General features: G+C 43.2%; 1 long non-coding RNA gene across 1 annotated transcript; it reads right to left on the bottom strand.

Moving 5' to 3' along the window:
* Positions 1 to 11,364: 11,364 nt before the first annotated feature.
* LOC308482176 lies at positions 11,365 to 16,905 on the bottom strand. The gene is made up of 3 exons (XR_013989117.1): positions 16,815 to 16,905; positions 12,162 to 12,351; positions 11,365 to 11,573 (listed from the first exon to the last, which is right to left on the bottom strand). It is a non-coding gene; the product is annotated as an uncharacterized lncRNA (long non-coding RNA).
* Positions 16,906 to 18,779: the final 1,874 nt, after the last annotated feature.

Raw genomic sequence — 18,779 nt, 5'->3', positions numbered from 1 at the left:
AACATGACTGTTTATCCATCTAGCTCAATATTGTCAATTCCGATTAGCAACAGCTTCCCCACAAGTCTCAGGCAGAGACCATCATTTGATACCTGGTTAAAAAAACACACACCTGAATATGCCAAGGACTGAACCTGGGGCATTCTACTTTCTGCAGGCAAAGCTAAGTTCCCTTCTCCAACAGCTGGGTGTTAGAGTTAACATCCAGTCATATGAACCATCTATGAATTCTCATCTATGATTTCTCTCTGGGGTGCAAGCCTGGGCTGTGTGTATGGAGGTTCTGGGCTGCCCAGATGACAATATCCCACTCCCCTCAGCCTCAGTGATGTGGATGAAAGGAAAGTGGAGCAAAACGTTTGGCACCAGCTTGGCTGCAGGACATTCTGGAAGGAGGCATACAAGACGCTATCCAACCATCTTAGGTACTCCCCTCCGGATTTGTGTAGGGTTTACTCCTTAGCCTTTCCTCTTCCTGAAGATATCCCACAAGGCAGTGGAGGTTTAGGATCAGAGTTTTCCTTCTCCTAAATGAGAAACCTTCCTAGGTTGATGAGCCCCACCTGCCTCTGCAGAAACCACCTTCTTGACCATTGGACCCCCTATTGGTCTTGTCCACTCAATCTGCCGGAGGCTGACTTCACATGCAGGGGAAGTCCCAAACTCACTGAAGGTATGAGGCCCATCAGCTACACTCACCTGGTTTAGCTGGCCAGTCAAAGCCTTTTTCTGTGATGTGGCTGCTGTCACACACTAACAGCTTCCAAGAGCCACAGGCAAGAGCTGAGGGCAGGGAGGGGACCAGTGGTGCACAAACTACCCCAGAAGGAGCACTAGGTGTCCCCCACCAGAAGTACTACCCCTCCCTTAACACCCCATACACCCTGGAGGTGAACGCATATGTTGTCAAAGCTCGGTGTGAAAGTGAACTCTCCTACCACACACATATCAGGAGAGGGGAAATGAGTGCTAGCCCCATTTTCTTAATAACAAGACAATTAAATTTTCAGAGTTTTGGTGCACATGAGGGGATGTACTGGCCTGCATAGGTAAAGGTAAAGGTACCCCTGACTGTTAGGTCCCGTCGTGGACGACTCTGGGGTTGCGCGCACATCTCGCTATATAGGCCGAGGGAGCCAGCATTTGTCCGCAGACAGCTTCTGGGTCATGTGGCCAGCATGACTAAGCCACTTCTGGTGAACCAGGACAGCGCATGGAAACACCCTTTACCTTCCTGCCAGAGCGGTACCTATTTATCTACTTGCACTTTGACATGCTTTCGAACTGCTAGGTGGGCAGGAGCTGGGACTGAACAACAGGAGCTCACCCCATTGTGGGGATTCGAACCGCCAACCTTCTGATCGGCAAGTCCTAGGCTCTGTGGGTTAGTCAACAGCACCACCCGTGTCCCGCTGGTCCGCATAGCCAGCATTAAAACCCAGCCAAAGGAAAGCTGGAATATAATTGTCTACAGTTCTGCTCTGGTTTCTCAAGCACCTCAACTTCATTGATTTGGTGAAGGACCTGAAAATACAGCTCTCTGATCTACATTGCTTTTCCAGATTACCAAACTTCATTTGAATATAACGTCTGCAAGACAGGTTGAAAGGAAACATAAGACGTGGTTTTCCCATAGTTACCCACAAGAACCTGAGTACATGGTATAGGTTTCTGTTGATGCACACAGACATATGCACACAGACATATGCAGGAGGAGTTCTGTATGCTGCCTTCCAGAATAAATGCATATCTTATACTTATGAGGTGTTATTATTTGTTGTGATAACCACCCACATGCTATTCCTTGCCTCCTTTTGATGTAGTGCAACGAGGAGCAGCAGTAAAAAGTCATCTAGCCATCTTTTTATTCCCTCCCTCCCGGTGCAATACGTTATGTGGAAGTCTAAAACAATGTTTTTAGCAAATCACTAAAGAGAAAACCGGCAGAGAATCTGAAGTCAACAATAACTTTTTATTATTTCCCTATCTATTTGCTAAGGCAGGGAATTCATTTTATGCAGCCTTGCCTTATACTAAAGGTGCAACCAGATTACATTTTGCAATTAATTTAAAATGAGGCCAGAAACAAGCAAGAGCTCTGCTGAGAGAATATTCCACACTTATGCTTTTCCTCCTTCAAATCAAGAAGGGGGCCAGGGGAAAATTGGTCAGGATTAGATATCTTCTTCTTTTTTTCAAATTAAGTTTATTAGTATTTTCCACACGGCAACAGCAACACGAAAGATATCAAAAAATAATAATACACAACACACAAAAATCAACATCAAAAACTAAAAAAACAAAAACAAAACAACAAAAACAAATCCATATCTTACAAGTTAATATTATAAACACTAAAACAACAACACCAAGACATTGTTGATATCTTCATGAGGAAGTTTGCTGCAAAGTTTATGGAATTGCTTTTGATTATTTATTAAGGTATTTATCTCACCCACCCACTACAACTCTGATAGATTCCCCCTCCCCGTAATTTCAATCATTATTGAGTTTCACAAGTGATAACCATTCCTAGTTAAAAGTTCAAGGATGTAAGCCTCTTTAAAACTTGCACTGGTCCTTGTTGGCCAGTTTTGGTTCTCCAACCGCAGGTGGATTCCTCATATTTCAGTGTAGCACATCTGGAAATAGACAAAGTGTAATGGAGAAAAGGTGGAGAAAAACAAGCTGAGGAGGAAAGGAGCAGGGGGAAGCAAAGGTGTTAGCAGAGAATGTGTGCTGCATTAATTTATTCATTTAAGAGAGCCAGCCAGGTCTGCCAGCAAGATTCCAGTTTATAATAATTACTCATCTGATTCATGCACACACTTGCCCATCTGCCTGCTGTTGCATATTTGACACTTTAATAGCTAGCATGGATGAATGGCCACCCCCGTGGATGGAAGCCGATTATAGTATTGCTTAATAGCCACAGAGCAAGTTATTTTGAAGTCTGAGATAATGTAATAGATCCTAAAACAAATACAGTATTTCTCGCACTGGTGTCAAACCACCAGCACCTTCTTTGTCTCGACATAGACAGGCAGATTGAAGGAACTCTAGGCTTTTAATCACCAGTATCTAGGAAATAAAATCTGCGATGGAAGCTGTCAGACTGATCCCATCCATCTCTCAAACAAGTCTATCCTTCACAATCTTTTTCACTGTCTTCCTGCATTGGTTTCTGAACTTTCAGTTGGCTGGGATTCAGGACTAAATTCATGGTCCATAAAGCTAATACAGAAAACCACAGACAAAGCTTGTCTGCACACCATATTTTTAAAGCACATTCCACCCCAAAGAATTATGGGTTCTGTAGTTTGTTAAGGGTGCTGTGTATTATGCCTTTGTGAAGGGTAATCTACAGTTCCCATGATTCTTTGTGTGTGTGCATGCAGTCAATGTCAACAAAACCTGTAAACAATATAAGAACCAGTGAATGATATTGTTAGAAATAGCAAGCAATACAATAGATAACAAAACATAAAAGAACTCCCTGCCTATTGAGATCAAGCAGACAACTTCATTGTACTTTTTTGGGAAACTGCTAAAAACATTCTTGATTGGATTAGCCTACTCAGAGGCTTAGAAAGTTGAGGTAATTTTAATCTGTTTTTGTGTGAGTTTTTCTCGATTCTATTGTTTTTGCCTCTTTGTAAACTGCTATGAAGTGCTTTTTTACAACCAAGCAGTGTATAAATCTTATGGAATAATAATAATAATAATAATAATAATAATAATAATAATAAACATGTAATATGAATTGCAACTGTACATAGAAGACTCAAATGGCCAAAAGGTCAATATACTAGCAAAAAACAAAAACAAAAAACACCCAGTTTGAACTAAAGACACAAAATTCCTCTGTGAAGTAAAACTTGGATTATAAGATTATAATGTAGTAGAGTTGCTGACAAATTCTCCAGATTATTTCTCATTCCATTACTTCATCAGATCCAAGTCAGAAGTGAGGAATATCTCATGAATGGTGACTGAAAATCACACTTACGCATCTCTTCAAAATGGTACCATCTGATGTAAATCATGCAAAGTAGCTTAACTGGCAGAACTTCCCAAATGGGGTTTATCATTCCTTAGAAGATTCAACTGGAAATACAAATCCACAAATTAGAAAGTTAGCATAGGGATGCTGCTCTTTTTTTGTGTTTATGAGCTGAAGCTAATATACCCCAGTACTGCTCAGTCTGCCCAACCTGTATCTGACCCCAGATGTAGACAGGAGACATGGGGATCTATAAGCCCATCCTTTCACCAGCAAGCCCTTTCTGCAACCTATTGCAGTGTACAGTCACTCACCTGTTGGGTCACAATGTTGCTTAAGAGCTAGGTAGGAACTATTTGTCCATCAACCAAATTGGTACCAGGAAGTCATTTTTTTCACCTACCCTTCACTGTTTACTTAGGATGCGACATGGCAATCAGTGCCAAGGCTGTGCATGAAGTAACAGTTACAAACAACAACTTGATGCACCGAGATGTTGAAGGGGCTTCCCTGTGGGTAAAAGCACTCCTTTGGGATTTAACCTGACTCACACACCTAGAATTGTGGAACACAGGGCTGAAAGTGACTCAAGAAGGACACCCTCAATAGTTGAGAAGGCATGACCAGATGAGGAGGAAGTAGACCATATACTACCACACAATCAAGATGGGCAAGTCTTGCCCTAAGTCAGGGATGAGAGCTTGTGGTCCTTCAGACATTGTTGTACTCCAGATCTCATCACTCCCAGCCACCACGGTCAATGGCCAACAATAGTCCAACAGCATCCCAAGAGCCACTTGGTTCCTCATTCCTTCCCTAAGTTAGGGCAGTCTCATAGGCACCTCCTATATTATTATAGTGTCCTGTATGTTATTGTATGTTGCACATCTCAGTGGTGTTTGAATCTAAAAAGGTTGTGGCTCTAGTTAATCCAATGACCAGTGTCTTGGATCTTTCTTCCCAGGTGTGGGTGCAGTCCAGGGAGCCCATTTAGGTACCATATTTTTCGCTCTATAGGACGCACTTTTCCCCCTCCAAAAATTAAGGGGAAATGTGTGTGTGTCCTATGGAGCAAATGCAGGCTCCTTGGCTTCAACGATAGCAACGCGAAGCCTCCGAAGCAAAGAGGGAGTACTCCCTCCACACTCTGGAGGCTTCGCGTTGCTTTAGCTGAAGCCTGGAGAGCGAGAGGGGTGGGTGCGCAGCGCCCCTTCAGCGAAGCGGGAGGAGAAATGGAAGGGGCTCCGTTTCTCCTACCGCTTTGCTGAAGGGGTGCTGAGCAGAGAGAGGGAGAATATATTTTTTTTCTGTTCTCCCCCTCCTATGGTTCGGTGCATCCTATGGTCCGCTGTGTCCTATAGAGCGAAAAACATGGTATATTCAAGGACTTCTGTGCACCCATGCTTTTGGAGCTCTTTCCCCATCCCCTGAGATATTTCATCAGTCTTATCAACACTCCTTCATGTTCCCTCAAAATTCCTTAGTTGTTGTACTTGCTGTACTGGAAATTTCAGTGCAGGTCTAATATTTTAGTACCATGTTGGCCAGCTCTTCACATCTTGTGTTTCACCAAGCACACTCAATCAGCCCTGTAGCATGGCCTATCTGGTGCTTGGTGGCTGTCCTTTTTGAGGTTTTGTTTTCATCCTAAGGCAGGCAACAAAATTAAGTGTAGCAAGCCTTTGGTTGGCACCCAGATGTGGGTACAGGCTGCATTTGGGTGGATGCATCACAAGTTGAGAAGAATTTCCTTGGCCCTTTAAAAAATCAGATTTAGAAAGTATGGCTCTCTCAAAAGAATTGAAATTATGCTGTCCACAGTGTCAGCCCACCTTTGGGGCAAGATGAAATTGGTATTCTTAAATCATATAGTTCAAACTGACCACCATTATACCTCTAGCAGTGGATACTTAGTGCTGTACGACTAACCCCTGCCCCATGGGTTTACAGCTGGAAGTTATCAAATGACTTGGAGTTCTTTATTGGATGAACTCCTGTGCAATTTAAACCTGTAGCACAACGTAGGAGAGAGACTAGAGCAGCCTTCCTCAAACTCAGCCCTCCAGATGTTTTGAGACTACAGTTCCTATCATCCCTGACCACTGGTCCTGCTAGCTAGGGATCATGGGAGTTGTAGGCCAACAACGTCTGGAGGGCCGAGTTTGAGGAAGCCTGGACTAGAGAGACTAAAGAGAGAAGGAAAGAAGGCAGAGACATTTTGGAAAACCTGTAACTAACTTCTCCTTGTGCAGGGAAAGATAACACGACCCATCCTTCACTTCCTCCTCAGCTTCTTGCTGAGAAGGGTGAAGCCTTTGGTGACAAGAGATCTGTGAAAAATATGGGCAGCTAAGATTAAAAACTCAAACAGGCTATTGATTTCCTGCACCATCGGTCATGACTGTCATGGCTGGAAATAGAAATTACTGCTTTATGGAATTTTTTTGGATATGCTATTTTTTACCACACTGGCCATAGAGAGGGGTTGTGGCCTCTGAGTAAGAGAATTAATGCAACTTTATTCTCTGGACAACATGGACTTTATGGTTTTCTGCTTTATATTTTTAAAAGAAAGAGCTTGGCAAAGTAAAAGAATGATAAAAATGAAAGAGAGAACATATGGTGCCAGATGTATCAAATTTGTTTTTACATATGTTTATTACTGTTAAATCACTTTGGAATGCTTTATTGGAAGTGATCCAATAAGTAAATAAATCCTCACCATCAGTTTATTTGCACCCCAATTTTTGGGCAATTCCCCCCCCCCCCAAAATAACAATATAAGCAATGATTATTTCCTTTTTACAATATTTATTTGGGGCAAATAAATAAGGGGAGAAGTAACAATAGAGATTTAGTAATCTAAAATAGGAGAAACTGTGGTTTTCCAGATTCTATTGAACTTCAGTTCCCATCAGCCTCAGCTTGCATGGTCAGTGTGCCAAGGCGGGATGATGGAAGCTGTGTGGAATAACCACCTGAGACACAGACATGTCTCACAGCAAACTGACATTTTCATCATGGATCTTTGCAGCATCCCTGCCTTTTATATCTTCCAGGTGACTTATTTCTATTGGAGGAAAGCAAGCAAGAAAAGAAACGTCTTTGCTCAAGCAAAGTCATCTCATGAAGGAAGCGGATTCTTGGCCGTGCTTGAATTGATTGAGAAGGGGCTCCTACCTTTATTTTAAACGAAAGTGATGATTGCGTTGGAGCTTGAATTCATAGGAGGAACGATCTTCCCAGAACTCTATCTCCAGGGAGCACCCATCAAATTCAATGGAAGAGCTCATGACATATCCTGAAATGTTCTAGTCTGACTTCCCTTACACAATCCACCCTTCAGCTGCCCTACTGAAATGAATGGGATATATCCAAGCCATCTTGTGCCATTTCTGTTCAGTTCAACAGATCTGATACAAGAGGTGGTCCCAGGGGATTATGCTCAGAGAATAGGAATCAATTCCTTCTCAGAATATGGGCTCCAGAAAGTAAATTTCCTATTAAGTTTATATGTGCCACATTTTGATTTGTGTATCAGGCAGACAGCAAAAATAATAATATTGCCTAGTAATAACACCTAGCAGTTATACAGTGCATACGCAGAAAGCAATTTCCAGGAAAACTAGTAATGCATGGTTAATGAGATTCAGATATACAGACAGATTCAAGAGAGAGAATATCCCATAATGAATGTTAATATAATCCCATAAAGCAGATGATTCTTTGCAGAAATACAGGAGAAGTTAAATGCTTGTCTTCTTAAAATAAAAACTCAGAGATGAAATATACAGCTGAATTGCTTATGACAACTTAAATTTAACAGCAATTCATTTATTTTAGAATAGATAGGATTCCCATCCTTTTCATATCTTTGAAGAAAGAGCCAAACAAACTTAAAAAAAATCATCTTTCTGATGTTGCAACCCATAGCAAATGGTCACTGGTCAGGAATATACTGATCTGAATTCATCAGGGCAAATTTAGACAGCAGTACTATGATGCAATTGTTTTAGGCAGATAGTTCCTGGGACTGGTGGTCAACACTGAATCCCGGGGTGGAATTTTTTTTTTCTTTTTTGGCCTGAGGTCTGTATTTCCTCATGGTCAAACTTTTGGGGACCACATCTCGGTGGTGGGCAGGGCTGGAGGCAAAAACTGGGTGGGACCAAAAGCTAAAGAGCAATGGGTCTGACTCTTACTTTAGTACAGTAGACTACATTCCACCATACAAAAACCAGAGGTTTCTGCACCCACATAAACCTCTATATTTATGCCCAGGCATACAACAGGCATTACTCCAGTTCATGGTGCTGGAGGGGACTCTTGAGAGTCCCATGGACTGCAAGATCAAACCTATCCATTCTTAAGGAAATCGGCCCTGAGTGCTCACTGGAAGGACAGATCCTGAAGCTGAGACTCAGGTACTTTAGCCACCTCATGAGAAGAGAAGACTCCCTGGAAAAGACCCTGATGTTGGGAAAGATGGAGGGCACAAGGAGAAGGGGACGGCAGAGGACGAGATGGTTGGACAGTGTTCTTGAAGCTACCAGCATGAGTTTGACTAAACTGCGGGAGGCAGTGGAAGACAGAAGTGCCTGGTGTGCTCTGGTCCATGGGGTCACAAAGAGTCGGACACGACTAAATGACTAAACAACAACAACAACTCCAGTTCAAGAGCACATTCAAACTTGTTTGAGGGGAGGGGAGGGAACAGGACTGGCATGAGGTGTGTGGCATGGGTAGATGTGAGTGGCCAGGAAAGAGTCACAAGGTACAGATGGAAAGGACTATTCAACCCCCAGGTCTGAGGTTCCCTATCCCTGCTAACCTTCAGTTTGCATATGCTTAAAACATTCATTTGCAAGTATGAGAACCTCAGCTCCGGAGGCCAAATGCAACCTTTGGAACTCTGACCAGGCCACACCCCTTCTCTCCAGACCATACCCACTGCTAGCCCTGTGAGTTTTTGTCTGGCAAGATTGTGTCTGATAATCTTTCTTTGCTTTCCTGGATGATCAATAATGATGGACATGTGAGTAAATTAGCATTCGTATCTCTACCCACTTTTGCTTCTGGCTGCATCCAGCTCTGGCATGTTGCTTCAGTAGTCTGTTTAGAAGAGGACATGGCTCCTGGGCTGAAAAGGTTTCCTCATTCCTGCTTTGGGATTTCTATAGAGCTGATTCCGAAGGTGCTCAGGCAGAAAGTGACATAGTCTTCAACTGCCCCCAAAATGCCAGGACTGTCATGAAAATCCTTAAGCCATAACGGCTTCTCACTTTGTCACACAGAGTCCCAAGTTCCCAAGGGGCCTTCCCTTCAGTACAGTGTTCCAACATGTTACTGGAAGTTCAGATCTGTTCATCTCCCAACACATTTCTTAGATCTTTGCCTCCCGTTCCTTCTCTCCCCCACTCAATATGGAGCCACTTCCTGTTTTTTATGAAAACAAGATCTGGATCATGTGAATGTCCCTAAGAAAGTCTTTCACCATTTCCCCTCTCAGTTGCCCAGTCTCCCATAAACAAAGCAGTGGGTGGGGAAGCAAAGGCATGAGGCCACTGCCATGACTGTGAAGGGCATTGTTATAGTCACTTGGTTCTGACTTGATTTGTTCAGCTGCTACATCTGCATCCCTGCCCTGACCTCAGAGGAGGAGGAGGAGGTGCTGGGTGGTGAGAGGTGGTGGAAGCTGAAGGATGCCCGAAGCTGAAACATGGTGCCAAGGTGGTGACCCTGCAGAAGAAAGTGGCTGTGCTGTAGGTGGAGCTGGGCGCCTGCCAGAGCTGTCTAGAGAGGGAAGAGATGCTGTACCTCAAAGCCCAGGCCAACATTCCTATTTTCATCTGAGGAATGTTTGAAGGTATGAAGTGAAGGAGATAAGGAAAAAAAGAAACTGAGGAAGAAAATGGACAGGACTTGTAGAAAGACCTGCAGAATAAAAGCAAATAATAAAGGTCTGTGTGCATTTCTCACATCTTGAACAGTGTGACCCGAGCTTTTTAAAACACAAGCTACAGATGGGTGCTATTTTCCTGCCTCCAATCTGCATTGAAAATGAGCTCCAGGTATGACCTTTTGCTTTAGGAGCAAGTATGTCTAAGGCCAGGACCATTTTGATCCCCTGTCAATCAGTCTTAAGTGGTTTTTATTTACTCTAGACATCCCATTAGGCAATGTGAATTGCAGCATTTATTTATTTTCTCCAGGTAATGAATTCTTGGCCCTCTCTCAAAGAGGAGAAAGAAAAAAGTTACAAGAACCCTTTAATGAGATTAATCTGAACTCTAATTAACAGCAATAGAAAACTCCAGTGTACTTGACAAAAATAGCACCGGAATCGTTAACTCTAGACATCGCTAAGTGTGTGCGTGTGGGTGGGAAAATCCAGCTGAGATGGCAGGACCTTTACAGCCTGGAAATGGACACTGAGGAAGATTAAACCAGCCAGGCATTAGGGGGTGGCAAGAGGGTCAGTCCAATATTTCTTTGTGGAAGAAAGGTGATGCTTAGAGAGTTGCCCTGAACATTTTTGCTGGCCTTACCAAAATTCTCTTGAGTTCCTTTTGAAGGTTGGATTGCCTTCAGCAAATGTCAATTATTACCTAAGTCCCGTTAAGTTAGTTGTTCCATGAGTGGCAGAGTGGCACCCCAGTGACAGACCCGATTCACCCCACTTGCAAGTGTTCAGTGAACACCAGAAAAGATCACTCAGATATGTAGCTGTACGCTTGGATAGCTATATCCACAGTTAGAAACCCTGCAAAGGGGGCATTTTTCAGGGGTTCAAATGAAGCACATGGGTGAGGAGGAGGAAGAGCATGACTGGAGATAGCTCTAGTATCAGGACTCAGCTCACCTGAGAGGTATAAAGTAGGAATTTATAGTTCGAACCATCACACAGCTATGAAGAAAAGGAGAAATTACTGTGCAACACAGGCCAAGAAAGCCCTTTTTCCACCAGTAGTGACTTATAAAATTTTGGACTTGATAGCTGGTCTGAGCAATTGGGAATTTTATGCTTGGTGGCCACAGCTAGACTTTCCACTCCATCTTTGTTTTGCCAGAGTGGGCACCTAGGGATAGGTGTTGTCCACCCTACTTGCTAATTTTATTTAAATTCATTTCCTTGGGTGTTTCTCAGGTGTTTTGCCAGAGGAGGAACCCTGTTATTTGGTGACAGTCAAGAATTGTAGCTAAAGTATCTTCAGCTAAAAATATATATTGTATTTTCTATAGGAGCCTGCAACTTCCCCAATGGGAGCTGAGAAAAGAGGTGGAGCCAAGACATTTGGAACACAAACCAAAGCCTCAAAAGTCTAAATTCTTCATACAGGGGAGGAGGAGACAACTGCAAGTCTTGCCAGCACTACTGCCACCACACTCAGGAGAGAACAGTCCCATTCCTCCACTGGATACCTCATTACTTCTTTGAGTTGAGTGGCTTTGGTATTGTTCGGCCCTGTCACCATCATCTCAGTCAGAACTGAAGCCTGGCTTTCCTTAAAGCTAGATTTGTCTCTTCCCTGCTTCTGTGAAGACAACTGGAACAGGGTTCCCTAGTCCCCTGTAAAGAGATATTGATTGTTGAACCACTCTTGAAAATTGTAGCTCTGGGAGGGGAATAGGGGCTTCCTTCAAATAATTCTCAGTACCTTTAACAAACCACAGCTCCCAGAATTCTCTAGGGGAAGCCATGACTGTTTAAAGTATTTTAAATATATGGTGTGAACGTGGCCTATATGTGCCTAAGACTTTGCCTATTTGCAAAGCCCCATTAACAGTAATATTTCCATCTCTCAAGCTTAACAAAAAAAATTTTTTTATGGAATTCGGCCAAATTTTACTCAAAGCTGACAGAATGAAATTAATGGACCTAGCTTAGTGATGTCCATTAATTTCTGTGGGTCTACTCTGAGTAAAAATTGGTTGAATACCACCCAATGGACAGTGTCTACCTTCTATTGGAGTCAATGACAAAAGTCCTATCCAATTTTTTATTTATTTAAAAAATGCTTTGTCTCTAGACACTTACTTCTGTGGTATTAATCCCTGGCAAGTTTGTTTATTCTACAGACTCCTGTAAGAGGACATTATCAAAAAAGTTCCTAAGGGTAACAACACAGCCACAACCTTGCACACCTCAATTTTCTACCTTTCTTGGGAGCAGGAAGATAGCTGAACTCTGGTCTCTCAATTATAGGCAAACAGATGAGACACGGCTTGAAAAAGATGACTGTGCTTATTTCATGGGCCTACCCTTCAGGATATCACAGGGATGAATCCATTTATAAGCAACTTCCTCCACTCTTTTTATTTTCCACATAATTCATGGAGATAAGGAGCTGCATGAAGATATAATAGTCCGCCATTAGGATGGATTCAATCAGCTTTTCATATGAAGATTGCTTTGACATTACCAGCCAAATGTAGGTTTCATTTAATTTGGCACTTCATAAGGTTTGCTGGAGGAATGAGCATAGCATTGGAAGAAGGAAGTTAGAAAGCTAAACAAGTATTTCATCTTCCCGGCTCATTAACTCCAAAATGAGGAGGTACCTTGATTGGTCATAAAGGTGTCTCAAAGGCCCCCAAAGCCACAAGGCAGTAACTACAATTAGTTTCTCTTCAAAGAAATATACGAAGGAGATTATGCGCCGAACAGTAACGGCACCCAAATTGCAAATGTACCTTCAGAACTTTGGCAGCCTTTACATTTGAGTGCCATTTGCAGGATATAGACTTATAAAGCCATGGAAATTCAAAGCAGAAAAGTAGCGTGTGTGTGTGTGTGTGTGTGGATATATCTTTTGCAGAAGCATCTGTTCATTGCTCTAGTGATTTAAGGACCTGGACTACGGTTTGCTGGGACAAGGAGGGGCTACTACAAACTTGAAACATTCCCTGATCTCACCACTTTGCCCCCCACTCACATAGTATTGCTGTGTCTCCAAACTGCCTCCCACCTTCCTGATTGGGTAAACATGTGGAGGAAGTGAACAACCCTAATAAGATCATAAATATGCAGGAAACACAAATAATAGCACTCCATTACAATAATAAATAATAATCACCAATAGCAACTGGGGGGGGGGCATGAGAAAACAGCATCAATGCATGTCACAGAAGGCATGTCCAAGGAGAACTCTCTTCACCTTCTCCCTGAACATGCTAAGGGGCAAAGGGATCTGAACTATTCAGAAAAAAAAATAAATCTATAACCTGAGTGCCACCATCAAAAAGACACAATCAAGTACCCTCACATTCTGCACTTCACATGACAAAGGAATGGGCAAAAAGCACATCTCCTTATGATCTTAGTATACCATAGGCTCTGGAAAGTGGACGTGATTCTTCAGACATCCTGGTCCTAAACCAGGCTTCAAAGATGGAAATTAGCACCTTGAATGGGTTACCGCCCATGCAAGGAGAACAGAAATGAATGGAGGATGTTTCTTCCAAGCAATTCTGATTACTTCTTTTGAGGAATCTCTGTCCAGATTCTTTTCTTTGGTTTGGTGGAACACACCCCACTCAAACAGAGTGCCTGATGTCTTGAGCATGATTCATGGAAAATCATTAATATATAAATATGATTAATACTTAATTATAAGCCATACTTGATATGAGCCTACCAACTACAGGAACCAAGTGCCCATGAACTAGGTTTGATGGGTTAAGGAGCAGTGTCTCAATTCATGGGAGATGACAGCACTTCAGCACCATATATGAAAAAGAGGTCTTAGTGAATTCTTTTTCTCTAGACTCAAGGAAAACAACACCCAAAGGGCTTCTGAGAATGCTGGTTGAATCCAAGCAACACAAGAAACAGGGTAAGGAGACTGTTATTCCCCACCGAGGTTCTTGACCTTTTTGCTCTTTGGTTTCTTCAACACCTCACCCTTGGCCTCCTGGCCAGTCCTAGGAGGCCTTGTCCCGCACGTCTCCATCACTCCTGGAGGGACATATCAGCCTAGAAAATTGTCAGAGCCAACCATGCACACATCTAGAGCTGAACCGGGACTCTGAGGAAAGGAATTCAAGCATTACAGCCACAGAGGGAATATGACAAGCAAAGCAGCTGCATATATGGACAGGAGAGTATTTTGAACCAGTCCAATTTAGGTGACTTCAATGCAGGTACTTTGCACAGATTTAGGTGTCTTCAAACATCCACAAACATTCTGTCTTCTTAAGGAGCTTTGGAAGATGCTGAAGAAATTGTCAGGTAAAACCATTTGGGCAACCTGAGGCCTAGTTTATATATCCAGGAAGATCTTTATGCATTTTCTCATTTTATCTATTATGTATTTATGGATGTTTTAAATTTATTTGTGTGTGTGTTTGTGTGTGTGTGAATGCTTTTCACCGACTTTATTCTTATATGTCGCATAGCACCTTGATATACGTTCATGAAAGTACAGATTGTGGGACGAATTCAGTGCTGTACTCTTCTGATTATTCCAACGGCACAAACAGTTTGGTTTGTCAGACACAACAATTCCCCCTCTCCTCCACTTGCACACTGTTATGGGGTTCTCCTGACACTTCCTTGACAATTTAGGGGTGCAGGCAGAGAAGGGGAACCTCGTTTCGCAACCGGAGGTCATTGCACAGGGCTGTCAGGATTCATTAGCTGAATTCCACCCTGTAAATAGGTAAATAAAAATAAAAATGTAAAATTTCTAGTAGAGAGCACAGGGCATCTACTGTATACGTGTCTCTCAAAGACACAGAACACAGTGGTGCAATATATCCTAGTGGAGAAGCAATAAAATTGCTAGCACATTTGCAAAGCTAAGCAGGGTCCAGTATAGTTTCATATTGGATGGGGGACTGCGTGTTGGGATCCCTGCATTGCAGGGGGTTGGACCCGATGACCCTTAGGGTCCCTTCTGACTCTACATTTCTATGATTCTATCAGTAATGGATAGTTGGTGCTTTTCCAACCCCCTGAAAACAGACCTATATTTTAAAAAAAACCCACCAGCATTAGATAAGAAAGTAAGAGCCTGCTGGATCCATACCCTCCAAGTGTCCCTATTTTCCAGGGAAAGTCCCACATTTACAGAAGCTGTCCTGGTTTCTGACTTGAACCCAGAATGTCCTGCTTTTTTAAGGGCTTCCCTATTTTCATCAGATAAATGTTGGAATGTATGGTAGGACGTCCTATGAGGAATGCATCTGTAAGACAAAATGTATCGAGGAGTTAATGATCTAACACGGATCCCTTCCTGCCTCTGTTCCTTCCCCTTCCCTTGTTCTTGTTAAGTTTTTGGATGGTGTGAGAACAGTCTTAGACGTTTGAGAATATTGGGAGGAGGTGAAACTCCCTTCACCCACTCACAGCTGCCTTAATCAGTTTGGGAGGATAGTGCTGGGCACCATCTTTGATGTTGGACATTGTTTTGAGAAAGTGAGCATTGGGAGGTGTTGGCTAATGGATGATCTGCATGTAGTCAGTCTTGAAAGCCATACAGGCTATCTATAACATTGGATGGTTTGGGCAGAGTTTCTCTGAAGCTCGTGCATGGACTGATTGGCCGCAGGGCCGTGCAAACTGAGACTACCTGGGGGAGTCACTTCGCTGCTTCTTGAGAGCTTCCAAGTGGCAGATTGAAGTGCTTGCTTGGTATGTATACATTGCTTGCTGTTTTAGAATAAAATCTTGAATCTTCTCACTCACTTGGGTATTTTGTATTGCTTCTGAACCTCATTTTAAAAGAACCACCTTGCCTTTGGCAAGACAGATGCCCCTAATTTCATTGGAGGGTATGGAGTTATGTGACCAAGAAAAGGAGATAAGTAACTATACACCCTTTAGAAGACAACTAAAGGCAGCCCTATACAATGGCACCTCAGGTTACAGACGCTTCAGGTTACAGATTCCGCTAACCCAGAAATAGTACCTCAGGTTAAGAACTTTGCTTCAGGATGAGAACAGGAATCATGCTTCAATGGAGCGGCAGCAGCAGGAGGCCCCATTAGCTAAAATGGTACCTCAGGTTAAGAACAGACCTCCAGAACGAATTAAGTTCTTAACCCGAGGTACCACTGTATAGAGATGTTTTTCCAGTGTTTAATTATGTTTTTATATATGTTTGAAGCCGCCTATAGTGGCTGGGACAACCCTGTCAGATGGGTGGGGTAATACTACTACTACTACTACTACTAATAATAATAAAGGTATAGGGACCCCTGACCGTTAGGTCCAGTCTTGGCCGACTCTGGGGTTGCGGCGCTCATCTCGCTTTATTGGCCGAGGGAGCCGGCATACAGCTTCCAGGTCATGTGGCCAGCATGACTAAGCCGCTTCTGGCGAACCAGAGCAGCACACAGAAACACCGTTTACCTTCCCGCCGGAGCGGTACCTATTTATCTACTTGCACTTTGACGTGCTTTCGAACTGCTAGGTTGGCAGGAGCAGGGACCGAAGATTGGGAGCTCACCCCGTCGCGGGTATTTGAACCACCGACCTTCTGATCGGCAAGTCCTAGGCTCTGTGATTTAACCCACAGCGCCACCCGTGTCCCTAATAAAAATATTAGGAAGTCCCTATTTTCATTGGAGAAATGTTGGAGTATACACCAGGGGTCCATCTTCTCCTGCATCTTGTTCTCACAGTGGCTTCCCAGGTGCCTATGGGAAGCTGACAAGCTGCATTTGAGCACAACAGCACCCACTGCTCCTGCAGTTTCAAGCACCTGTTACTCAGATACAAACTACTACCAGTAGAGGTTACCAGTAACTTCAGCCTACTGTAAGGCAGGGGGCACTGAGACTTCAGGGGCAGGCACCTTCCACTTACCTGCTCATATCCCTTCGAAGAATTTATCTTCCCTTGTCGCTGTTAAATCTCCTTTTCATGCACATATAGTGGCAAAGGGACCCAGATCCCCTCCTCTTTTGAGAAAAGTCAAAGTTCTGAAGTTTAAAGCCGTTGTGCGCATCAGACTCAGCTCCTTGTACGGAACTTCTAAAGGGGTTCCAAGCAGCCGAGTCACGGAGGTGAGCGATATAACAGGTGACGGCTTTAACTCTAAACGCTCGTGCCTTTGTCACTTTGTCAGAACATGAGCAGAAATGAATCGTAGCGCTGCTATCAATGTGACAGAAGGGACAGAGGACAGCACATCTATTTCCTTGTGTTAAATGAAGAGGGAGAATTTCAAAAAACCCATATTTGCACTGGGGGAAGGGGAGGGAGTGAAAGGAAATGGCCTTTTTTTGGCCTCCCACTTTACATGAAAGGGTTCTTTCTGTGTGGTTTGCTTTCTTCATTATCCGACAGCATTCCCCCACAGCGAACAGAAGTGAATGACAGGCTACTCTGGAATGCTTGAGGCCACGTGAGAAACAGAAGTGGAGGAAGGAGGCAGCAGCAAAGTAATATTTTATATTGTGTTCTTTCTAGAGATGGTTGAATCAGCCTCCTTCTGGGTTCTGTCACTTTGTTGTTGTTTTTTAAATAATTTTTATTAACTGGCCAATCACATCAAATTAAATCACATCACATAAATTCCAAATTACAAAGCCAAATTTTTAAATTTTGTTGGGGGAACCCATACTTCAAGATCCAAAGGGGGATTCAAATCATCTTCTTATTACTGCATTAATGTCCAAATCAGTCCCAATCAGTCCAAACAGAGTTCATAGTTCTATCCAATCTTATCTTGGTGTTTCCACATCATATCTTGTTCATATAATTTCTCTTTTTCCTTTACGATCTCTTCTGTTAGTCTCCTTAAGCCGATAAGAAAATATAATAATCCTGTGTGAATTTCCCGTTCTTCCAATCTAAGTCCAGATGGTTTCCATATATCATCTCCTTCGTAGATAACATCGCTCTTTCCATCATAAATTAGGCAGTTGTCACTCTTAAGTCCCACTGAGGAGTTAATCCACGATATGTAAACAACTCTGTTTCTCTCTTTCTCCTCCCAGACTCAAGAGCTCCGACAGTGCCTCCCAAAATGGCGACAGCATTTTTAACTGCGTCATTCCAAAACTCTTAACTTTCCAGCTTCGTCTTGGAACATTGCTTTGGTTCGAAAATTTATCTCCACACAGCCTTAAATCCACAGCTTAAGTCCTTAAAACGACATTTCTGACTCATTAGGGGAGGGGATTCTTGTTTAATCACATAGAGAAATAAAGGAGGGTTTCCCCCCTCCCCCCTCAGTCATTTGCCGTACCGTATCTTGACGTATCTTCTCATATTTTATTCTTGTCTTGTTTTATCAGAGATCTCTTCTGTCAGCAGTCTTTACTCCCCCTCTTTCCTTGAAGTATGTGCAATTTATCTCGTCCAAATTGTTTCTTTTGAAGATTCTTGCAACTAGTGGCGCGGATCAGAGACGGCATCGAGGAGTGCCGGAATCCCACAGGAGGGCTTTATGCCTAGTGCCCCCATCCCCACAAATTCGGGGGTGGTATAGGGCACAGCAGGCAAGGGCCGTCCCCCCCCCCCCCACAATCCTGGAGGGGTTAAGGAGGCTAATTACCCCCATCATAGCCTCCAAATTACCTCATGTGGGTCGGAGAGATGTTATTGTCAGCCATCTTCCGATGCGCCCCCTAGTGGCCCCCCTGGGTTCTGTCACTTTGTATACGCCTCTTCTGTCCCATTCCTGCACTGAGCTGCAATTGCATTTTATTTTTAAATCCCTATGGAAATTCAAATTTAGACCCATGTTTAAATATGTATCTGTCAGGGGTTCAGGAGCAGAGGCAAGGGCAAGGGAGGAAACAGAGAGCGAGGGGGAGGAGGCAG

Source organism: Podarcis pityusensis (assembly GCF_964106645.2).
Source record: "Podarcis pityusensis genome assembly, chromosome: 7".
NCBI lineage: Eukaryota > Metazoa > Chordata > Lepidosauria > Squamata > Lacertidae > Podarcis > Podarcis pityusensis.
This window is presented reverse-complemented; position numbering and strand designations above follow the sequence as displayed.